A 22,469-nucleotide genomic window follows, 5' to 3' on the forward strand; every position below is an offset into this window, starting at 1 on the left:
CATGCTCTCCGGAGGGAGAACAGTTGCTGCTGCTGGCTTGCTCTTGCTCTGGTGGTTTGGTTTCACTTTTGTGGCAGCAAAGCAAACGAACGCATTGCTTATATTTTTCTTTTTCATCTCTAATGATCAGTCACAAAAGAGAGCCAGTTAAATCATTCATCATCAACAACAACAACTGTACTGGGAATTTGGGAAGGGATTTTCAGATAGCTTAGGCTACTTGGAAGAGCTTTTTTCAAACTTTTTTTTGGAGGTTTGTGGCGTGTTGTCTTCAGGCAAGTGGAGGCTTGCATCTGAGGCACAGTGGGTGGGGAGAATTTGTTGGTGTGTCGTGTGTGTGTGTGTGTGTGTGTGTGTGTGTGTGTGTGTGTGTGTTTAGCTTGGCAGGACTACATTATTCAATCAGTTTTCAAAAGTTTTGTTTTGGACTTCGGAGGCTTGCATCTCAGGCACAGTGGGTGGGGGGTGTAGCTGGATCAATCCTTTTTTCTCCTTTTCCCTAAAACGAAATTGGTGTGACTTGTGTGTGTGTGTGTGTGTGTGCACGCGTGCGTGCGTGCGTGCGTGCGTGCGTGTCTCTCACTGAGACTCAGCTGGCATTTTTTGGGCTTTTTATTCAGCCACAGTGGGCCAGGGGGATTTGTACTAGTTACATTATACGGGGGGGGGGGTTGTTTAGGTAGGGAGGTCACATTTTAGTAAAAGAATTAGTCTACCACCCCATTATTCAAAAAATAAAATTTGCACAGTCACTCCCTTTCTCCATTGTTTTATTAATTCGATGATGATGATGATGATGATGATGATGATGATGATGATGATGATGATGATGATGATGATGATGATGATGATGATTTGTTTTGTTGGTTTGGTAGGCAGCAGTAGAAAATGAAGGGATTTCTTTATGGCCAATCCAAGGGGAAGAAGGCTGTGAAGCTACGTAGGCTAGGCAGTGGCAGCATGTCCATCACCACCATGTGTACATCTACTACCACCACCACCACAACTACTACAGTTCCTCCTTCGGTGGCCTTGGAGGCAGGCACGGAAGCACAGCTCATTTCATGATGCTCAATGACCCACGGATGTCACACTGCAATACCTGCCTTGGGGTGATCCGGAGGGGGTCAGACCCCAGGCATCTGTCTTTCACTGCCCTCCACCAACATCTGGAGAGGCACCACCCAAGGCTCCTGTCCAGGGAAGGCACTTCATCCGCACCGTCTGGGAGAGGGAAAAGAGCAGCTCCAGGGAGGCAGGAGGGAGGCAAGAGGAGGCACCTCCTTTCAAAAGGGCAACAACAGAGGGTTTCTGTGGCCGGGAGCATGAGGCAGGCCACGCTCTACAAAGTGGCACCCATTGGCTCCACCATGACTCTCAGCTGGTGGTCGAAGGGCAAGGCCCAGCAGGCGGCCACTTGTCTTGTCGCCGAGATGATCGCCCTGCTCGGACTTCCACTGTCCATCATGGAATACCCAGCCTTCTGCAGGTTGCTGCATTTTTTTGCCCCCTGGTACAACCTCCCCTCACAGAGAACTCTCAATTCTAGAGTGCTGCCCTCGCTCTATGACACTGTGAGGGAGGTGGTCCGTGACCATTTTTCACAGCTACAGGGGCACAAGGTGTATTTCACAGCAGACCTGTGGAGCAGAGGTCAGCACAGCTACCTCTCACTCACAGCCCACTGGTTGCAGCCAGAGGACTTGAGGAGTGGCAGGGCATCAGCGACAGGGCCGCAGGGGAGGTTCTTGCCCTGCCCCCAGGCTACAGGTCCATTCTGCTACAGGCGCGGCACATGGAAGCTCAGGCGACGGGGAGGAACATTCCCGATAAGTTCCTGTCTGCGTTGCAGGAGTGGGCACCAGAGGGGGAGATGGCCCATGGCCACATGGTCACAGATGCTGGGCAGAACATGTTGGCAGCATTGAATGCGGCAGGCTTTGGGGTCAACATATGCATGGCGCACAAATTACATTTTGTGGTATGTGATGACCTTGGCCTGGGCAGCCACATCAAACCCAAGTGGGACGCGGGCACCCACGAGACGCGGACATTCCTGGAATAGTGCCACCAACTGGTGGGCCACTTCCCCCACAGCCTGAAAGCTGCTTTACCAGCTGCATGAGAGGCAGAAGGAATTGGGTCAGGAGACTCACGTTCTCCTGACAGACCTGTCCACCAGGTGGGACTCCACCTACACCATGGTGTCCCACCTGGGGGCATCATGTCCTCCATGCCCATTCTGCCGGGGGGGGGAGAGAGGTGGGCATCAGTGCCATGGATTGGCTGGCCCTCTCCCAGATGCTGGAGGTGCTCAAGCCCTTCCTGGAAACCACAGACATCTTGTGTGGTTATGCAGCAAGCCTGGGGCAGGTCATCCCCCTGATTCATGCCCTTTATTGGTCCCTGGAGACTGCTGTGGCACCAGGATCCTCCCTCCTTCTACAGATCAGGCCTTTGGTGAAGAGGTTGCAGGCAGGCATGCAGAAGCAACTCCATCCTGTCTACAGCAACAGAGTTTACCACATAGCCTGCCTGTGTGATCCTCGAATCATGACAGCACGCACCTCAGACCTTGAGGAGTGAAGAACGGAGCTCTCCACTGAGGTCCGCAGGGTGTTGGGGGCACAATGTCACACCGCAAGGGGCAGGGTGGTTTGTCTGAACTACAGGGAAGGACTGGAGCTCTGTGGTGACCTTGGCACTTGCCTCAGAGGAAAGACAGCTGGCTGAGGAAGATTCAGCAGAGATAATAAATTTGACTGGTGCGCCCCCCTCAGCCCCACCAGTCAGATCCACTCCATTACTTGGCCAGAGTTGTCCAATGGGACCATGGGCCACCTTTTCATCCCCCCCCCCCAGCATCCAGAGCGAGTGCATGTTTTCCCATCTTGGAGACATACTCTGACCATGCTGCTCGTTTTTGGATCCCGTTACTGTGGAGAGACTGTCGTTCATCAAGGTGAACCTTCCCTTGTTGGACTTTCCCTCACTGAACCCAAAGAGGCAGGGTTCCAATGACAGCCTCTCCCTTAACACACGGCCTGCCTCCCTGCACCCACCTCTCTGCCTGCCCACCTGCTCACCCTCCAGTCCTCCTGAAAAAAAAAAGACCTGCCTACTTGCCTGCCGGCCTGTAAACCTGACTCTCAGAATTCCAGCTACCAATTCCAGTCAACTCCTTGGGCCAAATTCCAACCAAGTTGTGCCCGCCTGCCTGTCTGCTGGGTCACGTCGGCCCAGCGGACCAATGATGGGGTGATGTGCAGACAGGCTTTGGGTGGGGCAGAGCCCAGCCGGCCCTCCTGGCACGGGTTAAACCAGATCAGATCAGCAATCTGAAGCCATGCAATTTGGTGATGGGGTGACACGCAGAAAGGCTTTGGGTGGAGCAGAGCCTGGCTGGCCCTCTTGGCACGGGTTAATCCAGACCAGCATGACTGCCTCAGACAGACATATCATTGAGCCCAGCATATCCAAACATGCTAAGAGGGCCTGCCAGGCCTCTTGGCAGTTGACACACCCAAGGCCGGTTCTGGAATCCCGAACATGGCAAGAACATGCCCAAGCCAGCGTAGACATTGCTATTTCAGTAATGTATAAATGCTAAAAATTCCAGCTCGATCTAGGACTACTCAATTTAGAACTTCGTCCTGCCAGGTGATACCAAAAATGCATCGGAGACAATGCATATGGTAGGTGTTCAGCTTCCTCTCCTGCCGTGCACAAAGGGTCCAGGACTCACTGCAGTACCAGAGTGTGCTCAGGACACAGGCTCTATAGACCTGGATCTTGGTATATGCCATCAGCTTCTTATTATGCCATACTCTCTTTGTGAGTCTAGAGAACATGGTAGCTGCTTTGCCAATGTGTTTATCCAGCTCGATACCTACAGTAAGGAGAGAGTGTCAGAGATCGTTGAGCCAAGGCACACAAAATCATGTACAACCTCCAACTCTTGTGTAGAGATGGTAATAGAGGGAGGTGAGACCATGCTTTGGCCCATGAATTGTGGTTTCTTCCGGCTAATTGTTAATCCAAAATCTTGGCAGGCCTTAATAAAACGATTCATAAGTTGTTGGAGCTCTTCAGCAGAATGGGCAACAACAGCTGCATAGTTGGCGAAGAGGAAGTCCCGTATACATTTCAGCTGGACTTTAGTCTTCGCTCTCAATCTTGAGAGATTAAAGAGCTTTCCATCTGATGTAATCCAAAGAGAGATGCCTTCTGTTGCAGTTCCAAGAGTGTGCTTCAGCATGGCAGCAAAAAAGATCCCAAACAGAGTCAGCACAAAGACACAGCCCTGTTTCACTCTGCTTCGGATGTCAAAGGGATCTGATGTTGAGCCATCAAAAACTATAGTGCCCTTCATTTCCTCATGAAAGGATCTGATGATGTTAAGGAGTCGAGGTAGATATACAATCTTGGGAAGGATTTTAAAAAGGCCATTCCTGCTAACCAAATCAAAGGCCTTTGTGAGATCTATGAAGGCCACAAAAAGTGGTTGTTGTTGTTCCCTACATTTCTCCTGCAATTGTCTAAGGGAGAATGCCATGTTAGTGGTGAATCTTTTAGCTCAAAATCCACACTGTGGTTCTGGATAGACTCTGTCTGAAAACACCTGGAGTCTCTTCAGTACAACATGGGCAAGCAGCTTTCCTACAACGCTGAGAAGAGAGATGCCATGGCAGTTATTGCAGTCACATGTGTTGCCTTTGTTCTTATACAATGTGACAATGTTTGCATCCTTCATTTCCTGTGGTACTCCACCTTCCCTCCAGCAAAGACAAAAGACTTCATACAGTTAAGTGGTTATGATCTCTTTACAGCACTTCAGCACTTCAACGGGGATGTTATCCTTCCCAGGTGCCTTGCTGGAGGTGAGGGAATCCAAGGCCGCTTTTATTTCTGCTAAAGTTGGTTCGCTGTCCAACTCTTCCAAGACAGCCAGGCACCCAATGTTATTTAATGCCCTTTTGGTTACTACATTCCCTCTAGAACAGAGGTCCCCAACCCCCAGTCTGTGGCCCAGTGCCGGTTCGTGGCCTGAACCAGACTGGATTGCGAAGACATACCTCCCCTCCGCACACACTCACCCCGACACAGCCTGTTTGCGCCTGCATGTGCACTCGAATGTGCCCGTGCAAGCGTCGCACTGCCGTTTGTACATGCGCACAAGCACTCACACACTTGGTGGGGGAGAGAGAGTGCTTGTTTGTGCATGCGCATGAGCACGGGGGGTGCCCTGCCTTCCCCAGCCAGTCCGCAGGGTGAAAAAGGTTGGGGACTCCTGCTCTAGAATACAGTATAGCTCAGAGTAGCGCTCCACCCAGCATTCCATCTGCTGTGCTTGGTCCTGGATGATCACACCTGTAGCAGACTTCAAAGGAGCAGATTTATTCTGTATTGGACCTAAAGCCTGCTTGATACCATCATACATTCCCTTGATGTTACCTGTGTCCGTTGCTATCTGTATCTGAGAGCAGAGCTGAAGCCAATAATCGTTAGAACATCTGGTAGCCTGTTGAACTTTGCTATGAGCAAGTTGAAGAGCATGTGAGTTGTACTCACTAGGACAGGCTTTGTATGCTGCTAGAGCTCTCCTCTTTTCCTCGATGGCTGGCATCAGCTCCTCTGAATGAGCTTCAAACCAGTCTGCCATCTTTTTGGTCTTCTTGCAAATGTGGACAAGGCAGTGTTATACACAGCATTCTTGAAATGTTCCCATCGTTCAGGTGCATTTGCATCAGCTGGGCCTGGAAAAGCTCAAGCGCTTCGGCAAATTCCTCCACTTTTCTCTGATCGTGACTCTTCCTGATGTTAATACGTGGTCTTCCTTCCTTTTTCATGTGATACAATCTCTTTATTCTCAGTTTTACTCTGCTACACACCAGGGAGTGATCAGTATCACAATCAGCACCCTGATAACTGTGTGTGATCGTAATGCTAGGAAGGCGAGAACGTCTAGTGAGGATCAAATCAAGTTGATGCCAATGCTTCGATCTTGGATGTCTCCAAGAAACTCTGTGTTGAAGCTTTGTATTAAAGAATGTGTTGCTGACACAAAGACCATAATAACAGCAAAACTCCAGCAAGCGTTGGCCATTTTCATTCATCTTCCCAATGCCAAAACAGCCTAGACCTTGACCTTTACCTATAGATATGAGTTCACAAAGAAAAGGCCAGCTGATCATTTTGCAATGACTTCTGGTATACTGCTGCTCAAACCTCATTTTTAAATCACAATGTATATTTTGAGGATTTCATTTTTATACTTTCCTTAATTATTTTTGTACTGTATACCTACAGAATTCAAACCTTGACAACTGGGTAGAGAGACTCCATCAAATTCACCATTATTACTTTCTTCTCTGTGTGTATTTAACCAAAACAGTTACATTCAAATAGTAATATCCTTAATGTGTAATTAAACACTGAAAAAGAAGGCTTCCTAAGGCCAATAGCCTGGGATAGCTTTCACGTACTTCTTTTCTCACAAGGAGAAGAAGGGCTTGAATAATAATGGGAGATGTGATCTTGCTGAGTGGCACAAAGAGCTACAGAACTCAGTGTAAATAATTCACAGTTTCATTCAATATTATGTTCGATTTCATCTGCCTGACTGCCAATCTGGATTTTGATAAACTCTAGGTATCTTTAGCCTTAAGTGTGCTTACCCTACATTAAAAGAGATTGGTTTGGGGTAGATTTGCATGTCAGCTATATGGAAGGGAAATGATATGAAGCCCTTTCAATAGACAGCCTTGATTTGTGTGATTATTTCCCCAGAATGCTAAGTACTGTATTCCTTGTTTTTTAGGGGGAATTCTCCTTCAAAAAAAGGGGTGGGTTTAGGAAAGGTTCTGAATAAAGTGTATGAGTGCTTTATGTGAAAGTCAGCTAAATATTGTATTTATTTATATAGATGACAAATTTAGTAAGGTAAGAGCTGCATTTGAATTATTGATTGTGAAATATTTAAGAACAGAGTAACTATCCATCAATATGTGTGAGACGGCCAAGGACAGATTTATGGTGTTTGAGTTTTTCTGCTTTAGCTGGCACTATTAATTATAGCCTCACACGTTAATTTCGGCAGAACTTGTTGCAAATATTTATAAAAGATGTCTCTGTCATAGCATTTAAATATTGTTTGTGTAACTGAAACATGTTTTCTATTGAGGATTAATACACTGTTTGATTTAGAGAGCAAATTAAACTTGGTGATATAATTCACAAGAGACAAAAGCTTTCTTTGCAAGGTGTCAGTGTTGTTTTCTATATGAGAAATACCATCCTGATGCCGGTATTTAAGTGCTACATAAACACTTTTAAAAGGCACTAAGAAAAGCTGCACATTTACATCTGTTTGATTCAGTAGGAAAATGTTTTTCTTCCTGCTAATGGTGGACACGGGCAAAAAAATATGCAGGACATTGAAGGTCATAATGCTAGAAATCTTGCTTAATTTCATCTACCTTCTAATCTATATGGCCACAAGTCTCTTTCAATAGCCTTGAGGACTAGAAGCCTGCTGTTTAAAATGAAAAGAAAAGCAGAGACCCTGAATAGACAGTAGCACCCCCATATCTGCAGGGGATTGGTCCAAGCCTCCACAGGGGTTGAACAACGCAGAAAATAGCAAACGTCCTCCCCACCCTCACTATCTGGAAGGTGAAGGCAACCCCTTGGGACAAAGGGACTTGCGGGAACCGAAGCCCTCCGTCTGACCTACACAAACCTGATGGTTTCATAAAATAAAGGAATGCAATGGCGTTTATTATGATGTGAAGTTTTAAAAATAATGCTCAAGTAGAAAATATTTGTTTATTGTTTATTTATTTAAAATATGTTTACCTTGCCTTTCACCTTCAAAAGACCCAAGGTAGCTTACATCATTAAAAAGAGTATTAAAGCTAACCACACTGAATATACAAATATTTTAAAAGATCAAACAAATACCATACAAAAACAGAAGCAAGACCAAAACACATTCGAAGCAGTAAGGTACAACAATCCATTAAAAAAAAAACCCACTCAGGCAGCCAGTCACTCAGGGAACGCTTGCCTGAAGAGAAGGGTCTTCACCTGCTTGTGGAAGAACAGCAAAGATGGGGCCGGTCTGGGCTTCTGTGAAGATGAGTTCCAAAGTCTAGGGGAAAGCAATGGAGGAGGTCTCTCCTGTGTGCCCACCAAACACACGTGTGAAAGTGGCGGGACTGAAAGAAAGGCCTCTCCTGATTATCTTAACACTCAAGTAAGCTCATAAAGGGAGAAGCTGTCCTTGGGATAGCTTGGGCCCAAGCCATTTAGGGCTTTATAGGTTAGACTCAACAACTTGAATTCAGCCCAGAAATGGATCAGCAGTCATTGGAGCTGCTGTAACAGAGGTTGTGTGATCCCTGTAACCAGCCCCAGTTAGTAATCTGGCTGCTGCATTTCAGACCTTCTGAAGTTTCCAGACACTTACGATAAGCAGCCCCACAATGAGTGCATTTTAGTAATACAGCTGGGATGTAGCTAAGGCATATTTCATTGTGGTCAAATCAGACCATTCAAAAAATGGGCACAGTTTGCATACTAGTTTTAATTTTGCAAAGGCATTTCTGCCCACTGCTGAAACCTAGGCATCCAGGCTCAGAGACGAATCCAGAAGCGTCCCCAAGCTGAGAATCTGTTTTCAAAGGGAGTGTAACTCCATCCAGCACAAGCTGAATCTCTATTCCCTCATCTGTCTTTTGAAAGAACAGAAGCACCTCTGTCTTGTCTGAATGAAGTTTGAGTTTATTCTCCTTCCTCCACTCCATTGCTGCCACAGAACCCTGATCTAGAGCCGAAACAGCTTCCTTGGATTCAGATGACAAAGAGCAGGAGAGCTGCGTGTCATTTCTATACTGATGACACCGAAACTCAAAACTCTGGAAATCTGTTCCTATAGTTTCATGCAGATGTTAAATATGGAAAGAAGGAAGGCTGCTTCCCACTTTCAAAATACACTAAATTTTAGGTAACTCACTGAAATGGATATGTAGTTAATTAAAGACAATTAGAAGAAAGAACACCTTAAATAATGCATAATTATGAAGGTGGTTGTTCTAAGATATAGTGATGGCCACAGTTTTATACATCTTTAAAATGGATTTAGACAAATTACGTATAAATGGTACTAACCATGATGGATAAAAAAAGAATTTCCCCATTTCTAGCATGGAAGCCTGTGAAAGCAAAAAGACGAGGAACTGTGGGAACATTCTGGAATATATAAGGAACCTGTCAGCAGAACCATCCAGAAAGACTGTTCTTGCTGAAGCAAAAAATGTGAAACCGTGAAAGGTGTAAAAAAATAAAAAAATAAAAAGTCGGTACCGAGCCTATATAAATGTGTGCTGCTGTATGCACTAGCTGCCTTTGTGACCGTGTCCTGCTGGACTCCTTTTACATTGTGCCTCTATTTGCAAATAGATATACCAGGACAGTTCCTTTTTCTAAGTGTGTTATTTTTTACTGAGAGCTGGATTCAGTGCACCCCGGCAGGAATTCAGCCCCTCACTGATACTTCTGCAACTGTTTGGGAATTTAACAGGAAGAGATGGAGGCTAAAGAAATCATCATTCACCTCAACAAATCTTATGAAAGGATTGTATTAAATGGATTTATTGGTCATAAAGACCAATGTTCCAGAAGGGGTGTTTAAGTGAGATGGACTGCTCAACTGATGTTGGATACTCTTTCCAATACTCAGCTAACAGTAAGGTTTTTTTTGTGGGAGCTGAGAACCAATGTATGAACCTATACATAGTCCCATGAGAGAAAACAAGACGTGTCAATATTTAATAATTTCAGGAAAATTCCAGCTGCAATTAAAAAATGTCTAATCCTGACAGATCCTAATAAGATAAGTCTATACACCATCCTATGGAAATAACTCTGGCATACATGCACACATTATGTATTACATATACATGCACACACACACACACACACACACACACACACACACACACACACACACACACACACACACACACACACACACACACACACACACACACACACACACACACACACATATATATGAACTTTATTCAGGCATGATGGTCATTTTACCTTTTGCCTGATGATTTATTGCTTGGGAATTGGTCAAATACGAGCAGACTTTGATCGCAGATTTTCTGGATCCAGCATTCTGTTGCACAATGCATATTTGAAAGTGGGTGCCAAGCAGCTATATGGCACAAAGGCGGTAAAGTATAATGAAAAAGTACAGGCCTGGAAGAATGCATAAATAACACACATTCAGCAGTAATAATTGAAATGGGGTGGGCGAGTTATAGCAGCCTTGGGACAGAAGTAAGTTACATGCCCTTGACAACTTTTTCAGGTTGCAGTTGCAATTGTTATCCCATGATTCATTCATTGATCATGAATAATAGCCAGACCACATCAACCTCTCTGTCATATTCTTCTCCTACTCTGACAGACTTTCACATCTCATGAGAGGTCCTACAATCTTTGTTTCCTGTCCTAACCGACAGTCCATGTGTCTAAGCACCCTGAATAAATTCTGTACTGTATCCTATTTTTAAATTATAGTAATTTATGTCCCTTTCTCATTCTCACCACCTGCTTCTCAAATAACTATCTGTTATACAAAAACAAAGAAAGTTTAGGAATAGGCTGCCTTGAAGGGTGGTGGAGTCTCTTTCTTTGGAGGTTTTTAAGAAGAGGCTGGATGGCCATCTGTTGGGAGTACTTTGATGGATGTTCCCACCTGGCCAGGGGGGGGGTTGGACTAGATGGCCTCAGTGGTGTCTTCCAACTCTATGACTCTAGGATTAAACAAAAAAGAGTAAAGCAGGCTTCATAAGGACAAGAGATTTTCATTAATGTGCTCTTCCCACAGTTGAACGTGATCTATTAGTCTTCTGTACCATCAAGTTTTCATGGTGTATCTTGCTGAATCCTTTTGGGAAAAGTTCCCTCAAGATTTCGTTGCAGGTCGTGGTTCCTTGCAGTTTCCAATATTGTGATTTTTCACTTCAGGCGGAAACAACAAATGTGGGATGGCCACATCGATACTGTGGGATTACGACTCTCGTCAGCCCCAGCATCACCAATGGTGAGATATTATAACAGAAGTGTATCTTTGCATGAATATGTTTAAAACATAATACAGTTTACATTTTGCAAGCAGAGGGACATTCCCGGCTACTACTACGAACTGAAGGGAAATTCCCAAATACTGTATTTATAATCTGACACTTGTGATTGTTGTTGTCTTTTCATACATTATTGGTTGCCACCACAAACCGGCCCAAATATAAAACTGGTTCAGGGCATGAATTAAAACATGGCCCTTCTTTCCCATCCGTTGCTAACCCCATTGGATTCAAGACATCTTTTATGAGGAAGATTATCTGTTTTCAAACATGTTGGCAGTTACATTGTTTTGGAATTCATGAACAACACATCCTAGCTGCCTAGCGGCTGAGGCAGAAACCCCAAAATGTGGTTTAACCTAGGAATTAGGACGGAAAGGATAGTCTAAGATACTGGTAGCAAGTGGTCCAGCAGGCCATTGCCTACAGAGCGGTACAAGAAAACACTGTACAGCTAAAAAAAAAAAATCACTGATATGCAACTGCAGCCATCCAATGGTTTAGAGACGCAGTCCAAGAATAATCTTGTTTTAAATGTCACACCTACCATGTGAATCTTGCTCATAAGTCCATTTTTCCTCCTCACCAGTGGCCCAATTTAGTGAAACTCACACATCTTTGTATTTATAGGGTCTGCATTTTCTCTTATAGTATCACTTCTTACTCTTGCACACTTCCTTTTATCTTCTTAACTGATAAGGGGACTCTGATTCCTGAAAAGTGGTGTAAACTCACATGGCATGAAAAACAAGCTTCAAAAGTCTCTTTGCTTGTATAAATGATTTGGTTTAATTTGATATAACCACCAAAGTCAGGTTTAAGATATTAGGAACATCTCTTGTTCAAATAGGAGCAGCACTGGTACCTGAGTGAGAGGCTGAACGTATAGTATAATATGATGTTAAATGGTTGCCTCTTCAGAGGTTGAATTAGAATACTGTACATGTGATTTTCTGTTGTAGTGGAAGGGCTTTCATTTTAAATCACTTGAACTACAAAGTTAATAAAAGCAAAGTGTGCTGCTTAAAGCACTCTCTGGGTGGTTTACAATTTAATTATGCAAGCTACACATTGCTCCTACCCCCAGCAAGTTGGGTACTCAATTTACCGACCTCAGAAGGATGGAAGGCTAAGTGAACCTTGAGGCAGCTACCTGGGATTGAACCCAGGTCATGAGCAGAGTTTTGGCTGCAGTGCTGCACTTTAACCACTGCACCAGGTGACTCCTATTTAAGATGTAAAAATTACTGCTTTTTGCTTTGTGGCTGGGAATGGTTTTACTTAGTGTTAGAAGATGTTTGACACCTATGTCCTGTTATAGTTTCAACTATTCCAGCAATCTTGTAACTATACAATTGTCTGGTAATTAAGGGGGTGGGCACTTGAACCTGGGTTGTGAACAGAGTTTTAGCTGCAGTAATGCAATTTAACCACTGTCCCACAAGGCTAAACAATAAATAACCAGACAAAGAAGTATATGTATTAATGTGAAGAAGTTCCATCAAACTTTAATCGAGGGAAAGTATGCTGATCATTATATGTATTACCTAGGCCTTGAGGTAGCCTTTGAGACTCTGGTTCAGCTAGATTCCTATACTTGGTTAACTTTGAAAGGCTGTTAATAACACATTGAAGACAAAGTGGCTACTCATGTGCTCAAGTGCTAAATTGAATTACAGCCAGGATAAACTCAAAAACTAAAATGGCAGGAACTCAGATCACTGATACACAAATAGTAAAGTTTGAGAAAGAAGATAACTGTTAAAAAGAGAGGGGGGAAATCATAGCTCAGGCAAAACTACTGAAATGATGACTTGCGCGTTTGAAATTCATTACGTGCAGCAAGGACTTTCATCTGCTTCTGTGGAAAACTTAATCATATTAACTACTTCTGTGAATTTTTTACTTTAGATACCAATTAACTCCTCCAATCCAGAAGCCCATTCAGTCTAATAATTGGGAGTCAATTGACTTATCTCCAATTTTATGTTGATTTTGTTATAGTCATATAACAACTTATGCAATGCTTTAGTTTTATGTCATAGATGTTAATCTTGTGTTGAATTATCAGTTTCAAAAGGTACTATCAGCTTGGATGTTTAAGATCCACATCCACAAGTCTATTTGGGACTAATTAGATTTTCATCAACTTTTGCATTTTGCCATATATCTCCAGGGAATTAGCATACAATTTTGTAAGGCATATTCAAAGTATTTTTGCATTACAAAATCACAAAACAGTTGTGTTTGTCCCAGCATGGGGTGCTTTCATTAAAGATTACCTCAGGATTTCTGAGATCAGGTTTCTAAAACAAGTCTTCAAAGGGGAAATCAGCTTCAGGTCTGGGGCAATCTGAATTTTTGACAGTGTCACTCAGGATCCAATTAGCTGATTCTCAGGAGAAGAACTTTTTAACTCCTTCCTGGTCAAACAGGCATTGGTGCTGGCAAAGGGATTCTGTATCTGGTTTTTAAAATATTTTAAAAGCTATTTTTTTAAAATGGAGAACAAATATTCAGAAGCTAACTTATTTAAAGGGAAAGGGGGGAAAAGCAACATGTGCTGTTTATATACTGCCCCATAACACTTCACTCTCTAGACAGTTTACAATTTAATTATGCAGGCTACACATTGCCCCCACCCCCAACACATTGGCTGCTTTATTTACTGACCTCAGAAGAATGGAAGAATGAGTGAACTTTGAGTTGGCTACCTGGGATTGAACCCAGGTCACGAGTAGAGTTTTGGCTGCAGGACTGCAGTTTAACCACTGCACCAGGAGGCTCCTAGGTTACTGCTTTTTGCTTTGTGGCTGGAGATGGTCTTACCTGATGTTAGCAGACATTTGATGCCTATATCCTGTTATAGTTTCAATTATTCTTCCAGTCTTGTAGCTAGCTATAAACTTGTCTGGCAATTAAGGGGGGGACTCCAAAGATGTCATGTGCCATCAAGTTATTTCTGATGTGTGGTGATTATAAGAATTAATGACCTTCAAAAATCCTATCATTAACAGCTCTGCTCAGGTCTTTCAAACTAACATCTCATGTTAGGTTGTTCTCTCTTCCTACTGGCCCCCACAGCAACAATTTTATGTTTTCCAGTAAGTTCTGTTCAGATCTTGAAAAATAACAGCCGCGGCTTCCTTTATTGAGACCATCTTTCAAATGCTAGGTCTTCTTCTCTTCCTGCTGTTCCCCCCCCCACACACACACACTTTTCCTAGCAATGTTGTCTATTCTGATCACACTTCTGTATTTCCATTACAGGATAGCCTCGGTTTACTCATTTTTTTTCCTCTAGTGAGCAAAGGCTTGATATGATTGTGCACACACACTTTTTGTCTTTCTGGCTGGTATCTGTAAAGCTCTCCACCAGCATTGCATTTCAAATGAGTTCATTTTTGAGCTCATTTCTTCCCTGCATTTCTTTCACATAGTATGGATAATTTTTTACCTTGGTTTCTGGTGACAATCTTTCCTAACTCCCACCTCTCATTTTTTAGAATTTAAAAAAACAAGGAGACATCTTTTTTTTTAAAACATGTGCATAAATGTTTGTAGAGCTCTTGGTCTAATATAGAAGGAAAGCCTTCCAACACTGAAAGATAGCATCCTAGTCTGCATTCTGCAGAGTGGGCATGACAAAATTAGTTTACCTGAGAAGTTAAAAAGTGCAAATGTTTCTCCATTGTACGTGTTCCATTTCATTGTTTCTTTATCGTTTCATTAAGTCCAAAAACAGCCTTCCAAAACATTTTGGCACAGAGGGACTACAGCCACATCCCAGCTGTTCCTGCCCATGTTCTTTCCCGGCAACCATAGTACAGATCATGTGTTCATCTTCTGGAATCCTCTAAAAGGTAAAGGTTCCCCTTGACATTTAGTCCAGTTGTGTGCGACTCTAGGGCCTGGTACTCATCCCCATCTCCAAGCTGTGGAGCCAGCATTTTGTCCGCAGACAATTCTCCATGGTCACGCGGCCAGCGCATCTAGACACAGAACGCCATGAACTTCCCACTGTGGTGGTACCTGTTTATCTACTCGCATTTTTACATGCTTTCGAACGGTTAGATTGGCAGGAGCTGGGACAAGTGATTGGAGCTCACTCCGTCACGTGGATTCATTTTCTTATGACTGCTGGCCTTCTGACCTTGCAGTTTAACCCACAGCACCACTGGGTAATTCTACATAAAATCAGTTTCTGTTGGAATTTCTGTGTAGAGTATGTATGCTTAAACTTCCATCTAAAAAAGCCAGGAAATTCAATTGTTCAAAAAATTTCCAATGTATGATTTTGGGATATTGTGCTTCTGCAGTAAAGACGGTCTATAGGATACCTTCTTGTGCTCACTACCATTCCCACTTCTCAAAAAACAGTCCTGACAATTGCTTTGTGTTTGGGTGAGAAGTGGTTAACTGATGAAAACAGGAGTCAGCTTCTGGGATTTTCTCTTGCTTGGTGTGACTTTGTGAATGTTAGTGAGTATAAAGGGTCATCCTGTAGATCAGTGGTCCCCAACCTTTTCTGAACCGCAGACCAGTCGGTGGTGGGGTCTGTGTGTGCGCTGCACTCACAGGTGGGCGGGGTGCGCTTGCAGGTGGTCAGGGTGCATGCTCACGCATGTGCATGTGGGCAAGGTGCTCATGGGTGGGAGGGGTGCACTTGCACAGGGCACCTGTGCATGCGGGTGGGCGGGCCATGCGCATGCGTGGAGAGAATGTGTGCAGGGGGCGGGAGATCTGCCTCCATGGCCCAGTCCTGCCAAGACCACAGACCAGCACCACGTTGTGGACTGGGGGTTGGGGACCCACTGTAGACCATCTTCACTGCTGCCATTAGTGTTATCAGCATTCAGGCTGCCCTTTGCTATGTAAAGCTTGGCATCCTTTTTTCCTGCTGGCAATGCGTGCATGATATTGTACAGTAAGATAAGGCCATTTCAAATCGTGGATACAAAAGCATAATAGCCCACATTCCTAAACCAGAGGAGTTTTGAAGAAGTGACTCAAAATCAAAGACAGAAAGGAAAAATAACTCTTGACTACACTATCTAAAAGATCCTACCGTGGACTTGAAGACTCCCCCACTCCCCAAAACCATTGTGTTCTCTTCATGGCACAGCATGATTATGGTAATGAGATCCACGGAGGAAAGTTGTATAATCATAACAGTGAAGGAACAAGTAGGTCCTGCCACATGCGTCTTTTAGGTTTTGAGGGATAGGCATAAATGTAAAGAGAAGCAAGCTACCATCCTAGCCACAAAGAAATTACATTCTCAGTTTTCTGTTTCTGGTGTTTAGCAAATACTGTATGAAAGTTGCTGTTATTGTTTCTGAATGATAAAGGACTAACTAATATGATTATTCAAATAGCATTACATAGCTTGGTTCATAAACCAGAAATAAATCATCAGCATAAATCCATGACATTCAATAGTTTTTGAACTAAGCCATAACAATCTAAACAATATACATTTTTTGCCAAAATATGTTCAAAATGCTCATGTGCCACTCATGTAAACTTAGGTACTACTCTGTAGTAGCAAATAAGATATCTTATACTACACATATTAATTATATGGGCCCTTTTAAAGGAGAAAACCAGGAAATAAATAAATAAATAAATAAATAAATAAATAAATAAATAAATAAATAAATAAATAAATAAATAAATAAATAAATAAATAAATAAATAAATAGAGTCAGAGATAACGATTTATGCATTATTTGTAAACTGTAGGTCCTATATGTCTAAAAACCCATTATTCTGCCTCTCTTGACCCCAGATACTGATGGCTCTCCATGGAAGAATATGATCTTAATTTGTTCCACAGAAACTACTTGCAGTTTTTTATCTGGACTGTACATTAATGTTTTCAACATTGATAAAATGACTCATTGTGATAGAATGCGAAGTCCAAAAAGCAAAAAAAAAAAAAAAATGTACACAGAGTCTTTCAGATGCATTCAAAATGCAACTTAAAGCATGAGATTTTATTTGCCATAGCAGAATCATGGGCTTCAGAGTATGTAATGATTTCTTGCAGCAAACAACAATAAACACTTCTATGTCTTTACAGAACATCTTTAGTCACTCACCTCCCTGGTTTCAATTAGATCAAAGAAGGTCATCTGCTTATCAGGATTTAACAGGAAAAGCTGAGCCCTTAGCAGAAGGACATTTTGGGCCAATAGCAAAAGAAGTTCAGTCTTCAATGCTGGTTGTCCAGACAGCCCAACAGAAATTTATTCAGAGATTAGCCCCACCTTTTAATTCATTTTATATTTCTGTTAACAAAACAGGCAGGCAGTTCAGTGTAATTGGACTACTGTTCTTTTAAAAATAAGCTGGAAAATGTATTGGGAATAAAATTAAGCATATTTTCCCATTAAAGGAGTTCACTGCAGAGTGATAAATCTCAAATACTTTGCATGGTACTGCTGGCCTGCATCAGACAATATGGTTTGCCACACACTGCAGATCCACTTATAGTTTTTGACTGTTGCATTTTGGCTTAAGGTAATGTCATGTGGAAGAGGTCCTAGTATTTGAAGAGGTGCTGGTCATACAACCATGCACGAGAGCAGGTACTCTACAGAAACCTTCTCAAATAGCTGCAATTCTGCAACTTCAACAGAGTAACTAGATCAGAATACTAGCCTATGTGAATAACAATTAAGACAGATACTACTAATGATCTATGCTCTGCATAAAGCAGTTGAAAGACAGTGCTGATAATTTTGTCCCGAAAATCAAAGTCTACCTGAAGGCCACATCCGATCAAAGTTATTTCAATCAGTTATGTTAGTGATGTGGGGTGGGGTGGGGAGGGAGAAAGAAAGATCTGCACGGTAGGCAGAAATAGCTTTGAAGAAACTGTTAAGCTCCATCAAGCCAATAATGCATATTCCAGAAAAATAACTCAGTAAATGTATATCTCTATGATAGATAGTAATTGCTCCACTAGAGCCATAATAGCCTATTAGGTCAATATTCTGCATTGCTAAAGTGCTTTAATTAATACACATTTACATAAGATATCAGGAGTTCTTCTCTGAGCCATGACACACTAAGAAAAAAAAATGTGAAGTACAGCACTGAACTTGCATTGCAATGCACAGCACAATTTGACATTCAGTTATTTGTTTTAATTTATTAAAAGTGCCTGTCAGAGACTCAAGGCACCAATTACGTTACTAACAGCATGGCTATCTCCATATTCATCAGCCTGTGTGTTCTCATGCTTCAGGAAATTGAGGGAATTATAGGTTTATAGGCTATACGAGAGACAACGATGTTCTTAAAGCTCTGCCAACTTGGCCTCCACCACCAATTGCTTTCTCACTTTCTGGTATTCTTCTGGAGCCATTAAAATTAGCTATTGTGGGCTACATTCCCTGTATTTATATACGAAGTACCTAATTTCCTTCTTCATTCCTCTGATAAATTTCTACTTCACAAACGAATCACTGAAATTCTTCAGCATGGAACAACTACATAAAAATAGCTAGGTGAAAGCAATGAAAGTTAAGGCCTCAATTTAATTACTAATATCATCTAGAAGAGAGCCATAGAATCAATCATTTAATGGTAGGCCAAGAGTTGTATAAATCTAGTTGAGTCAGTGAGTCTCCTCTCTTTGGGACTAGTAATTAGATTTAGGCTTAAACATATTGGCTGAAAATCTGTTGCTTAGCATAGTAAGTTACAACTAGTGTGGCCCATTCAATCTGCGGGGATTTTGAAGGACTTCAGGGTGATATATTTAATAGTGTAAATACAAATATTATTTACAACTAAAGTAGATCTATTGAATCAATGGGGACTTGGTAAATCAGCAGTTGTGTAAGGTCCACTGAGTTAACTGGATGTCTTTTGGGGATTGACAATTGGATTTAGACAATTGTTTTCATTTTCTGAAAACACTTTTTAAAAAGTTCTTTATTATTATTATATTCAAAGCTCCACCTCCTCCAGCTGGCATCCACTTAGAGGCAGTGTCTGGAGGAGGTGGGGCAAGGAGGCAGGGTTCTGGAGCGCTGGACACCTGGCATGAACCACCAAACCATTCGTGCCCATCTCTAGTTCTAACAAACATGTTAATATTACATATCTGAAGTGCTTTAATTCTTTTAAATTGCTTATCCCTTGTTATTTTACATTATATTATCTTCTGGAAGCATATGTATAAAACTTTAAGTTTAATTGATTTTTGTGCAATAGAGCCCCTAAGCCTCAAATACTACTGTACACATACAAGGTCTCCCATATGCCATTTGCTGGACCTTGAAATGCAGTTGAGAAGCCTTGAAAGAGGGGCTGGGGGGAATTTGAGAATAGGGTCCTAACATCTGGGCATTCTCAGTGGTGGCACCATTGCTGTATTTAAAAAGGTCCTACCCACTCAAGAACAGGTTTAATATGGTAAGAGCAACTCCCTTCCCATGGTAAGGGGATGTGCTTCTCCTTTTAGATCTGTAAGAAATGCTTGTAGTATGTCAGCCCGTTTTTGTACTACATCTTAGCTATTATATTCCCATTTCATATCTGTTCCCTTGAGCATTAAAGGAGATTTTGAACGCACAGAGTTTATTGAAGATTACCTGAATCTTCTGCAATATATTTATGGCTTGTCCTGATTTTATGGAAACCCAATTACAATCCACCTCACTCAGTGAATATTCTCTGATGACTTAAGAAACCTACACTTATATTCAATCCATTTGTATGGATGCCCAACATATGTATAAAGTATATCTCAGCTCTTTCCCTCTGTATTCTTGATTTGTAATGATTCTGTTCTAAAACAGTGATTTTCAAACCTTCCGCATTGTGGCTACCACTATAGCTGCTAGGAGATTTGGTTACAGTGGTAAATGTACATTTCTCTTCCTCCTAAAATCAATTATGAGTTCTTTAGTTTTTTCAATGTTAAGTGTGAGATGATTTTCTTTACACCAAAGTAAAAACCCTTGTACTTCCTTTCTATAAGCAGACTCATTGTTCTTATTTATGAGCCCCACCACTGTCGTATCATCCGCAAATTTAATAATTGTGTTGGTGTTATACAGTGGGGTGCAACCATGTGTGTACAGGGAATAGAGGAAGGGACTTAGCACACAGCCCTGGGGAGCTCCTGTACTTAGTACCAGGGTAGAAGAATGGTGAGATCCCATCCTTACTGACTGTGGCCTATCTGTCAGAAAGTCCTTTATCCGCACACAGATCTTCTGAGGTAATCCCAGGTTGATCATTTTAAAAAACAACCTATTTGGTAGAATGGTATTAAAAGCAGAACTATAATCCACAAACAACAGCCTCGCATAAGTTCCCTGTTGTTCTAAGTGGCTCAATACAGTATGGAGTACAATGGACTCAGCATCATCAGTAGATCTATTTCTCCTGTATGCAAATTGCCATTGGTCAAAAGAAGGTGGAAGTCTAGCCTTAATGTAATCCAGCACCAATCTCTCAAAACATTTCATAATAACAGATGTTAAAGCTACTGGTCTATAGTCATTGAGAGATACCACAGCTGACTGCTTGGGGACTGGCACTATAATAGACGTCTTCAGGAAAGTGGGGACAGAACACTGCAACAAGGATAGATTGAAAATATCCATAAAAACTCCAGCTAATTCTGCAGCGCAGCCCCTAACAACTCGTCCCGTGATTCCATCTGGTCCAGCTGCCTTTCAAACTTTAATACAGTGGTGCTTCGCTTAGCGATTGCTTCGTTTAACGATGTTTTCGCTTAGCGATGGGTTTTTAAAAGAAATTTCTGCAACGTTTAACGATGTTTCCTATGGGCGTTTTTCGCTTAGCGATTTCGGGACCATGCTTCGCATAGCGAATGCGTTTTGGGTCCCCTGTTTCGCTTAACGATGTCCGTTTTTGCAATTTTAAAAGTGTGTTAAAATGTTCAAAAACTGTTTTAAATGCTAGGAATCGTTAGTGCACCTTCTAAAACATTTGCAAACTTAATTTGGCTTTGTTCTGACTCTTCGTTAATTTTTGGTGGATTTTTTTCTCCCTCATTGGAATGCATTGAAGTGCCCATTTTGGAACATTTTAAGACACTTTAAAAATTGCAAAAACGGACATCGCAAAACCATTGAAATGCATTGAATAGGCTTCAATGCATTCCAATGGGGGAAACATTGTATCGCTTAGCGATGTTTCCTATGACGATTTTTGCTTAAGGACAGCAATCCGTTCCTATTGGAACGGATTATCCGGTTTTCAATGCATCTCTATGGGAAAACATGTTTCGCTTAGCAATGTTTTCCCATAGTGATGTGGTTTTTTGAACCAATTAAAATCGTTAAGCGAGGCACCACTGTATTCTGAAAAGCGCGTAATAATGTGCCAGCAAGTAAATTCTGGTTTTTGGCAGTCCTTTTCAGGGTTTTCCACATAGATAATACTCAGAAGTGGTTTATCATTCCTTTCTTCTGGGGGATCCCCTGTGACTGTGCAGCTTGTCCAAGGTGACACAGACTGACTCTTCTCTGAGGCGGCACAGTGGGGAATCAAGCTTCCAACCTCTGGTTCCATGGCCAGATACGTAAACCACTGAGCTATTCAGTCGCCTACCTCAAAACTGTATCTTCAGAATTTCTAACACTTCAGTCTACTTGTATACATTCATTACAGCTAGACAGTGGTGAGGGGGAAATACTGCGTATTTGCCTCAAGGCATTTACAGTAATGAATTCAGGCCTTGAAGCAGGATTCTTACATTATGTTCTGGTGAAGCCGGATTTGAATTGTGGAAAGGAGAAGGAACAGCAACATGATAAATAATTTTGGAAGCAGGAACAAACCTATCCTTTTGAGAAGCAGCACAGATCCATCAATGACCACACACAGTTACAATAACAGGCACCTCATTCAAATGCCAAACAAGCCTTCCTCTCTCTGCCAGTTCTGCTGACACTTCTTCAAGAATGCACCATTTCCCCAGCAGGTGCAGATGCCTTTGTCTATCAAACTAAGAAGCTTTATATGAAGTCAGTAAAAACTAATATTCAGTGGCTCTAGATTATAAGTTTCATATTCAAGGCATTGCTGCCCTGCAAATGCATTGGAATGTCATTTACCCACAGTGAATATCTGAACAATCTTTTCCATGGGCTTGACCTTTTTTTTTTTAAAGGAGAGGCCTATATGATGTGATGATTATTTAACTGTTTACTATTAAATATACTGACACCATCCATTTTTTATTTATAATTTATGAGCTTATGCTGAATGAAACACATTCTTTTCCAACAGAGTCCTCACAATTTGCATGTTTTCCTC

Source organism: Pogona vitticeps, chromosome 4, assembly GCF_051106095.1.
Source record: "Pogona vitticeps strain Pit_001003342236 chromosome 4, PviZW2.1, whole genome shotgun sequence".
NCBI lineage: Eukaryota > Metazoa > Chordata > Lepidosauria > Squamata > Agamidae > Pogona > Pogona vitticeps.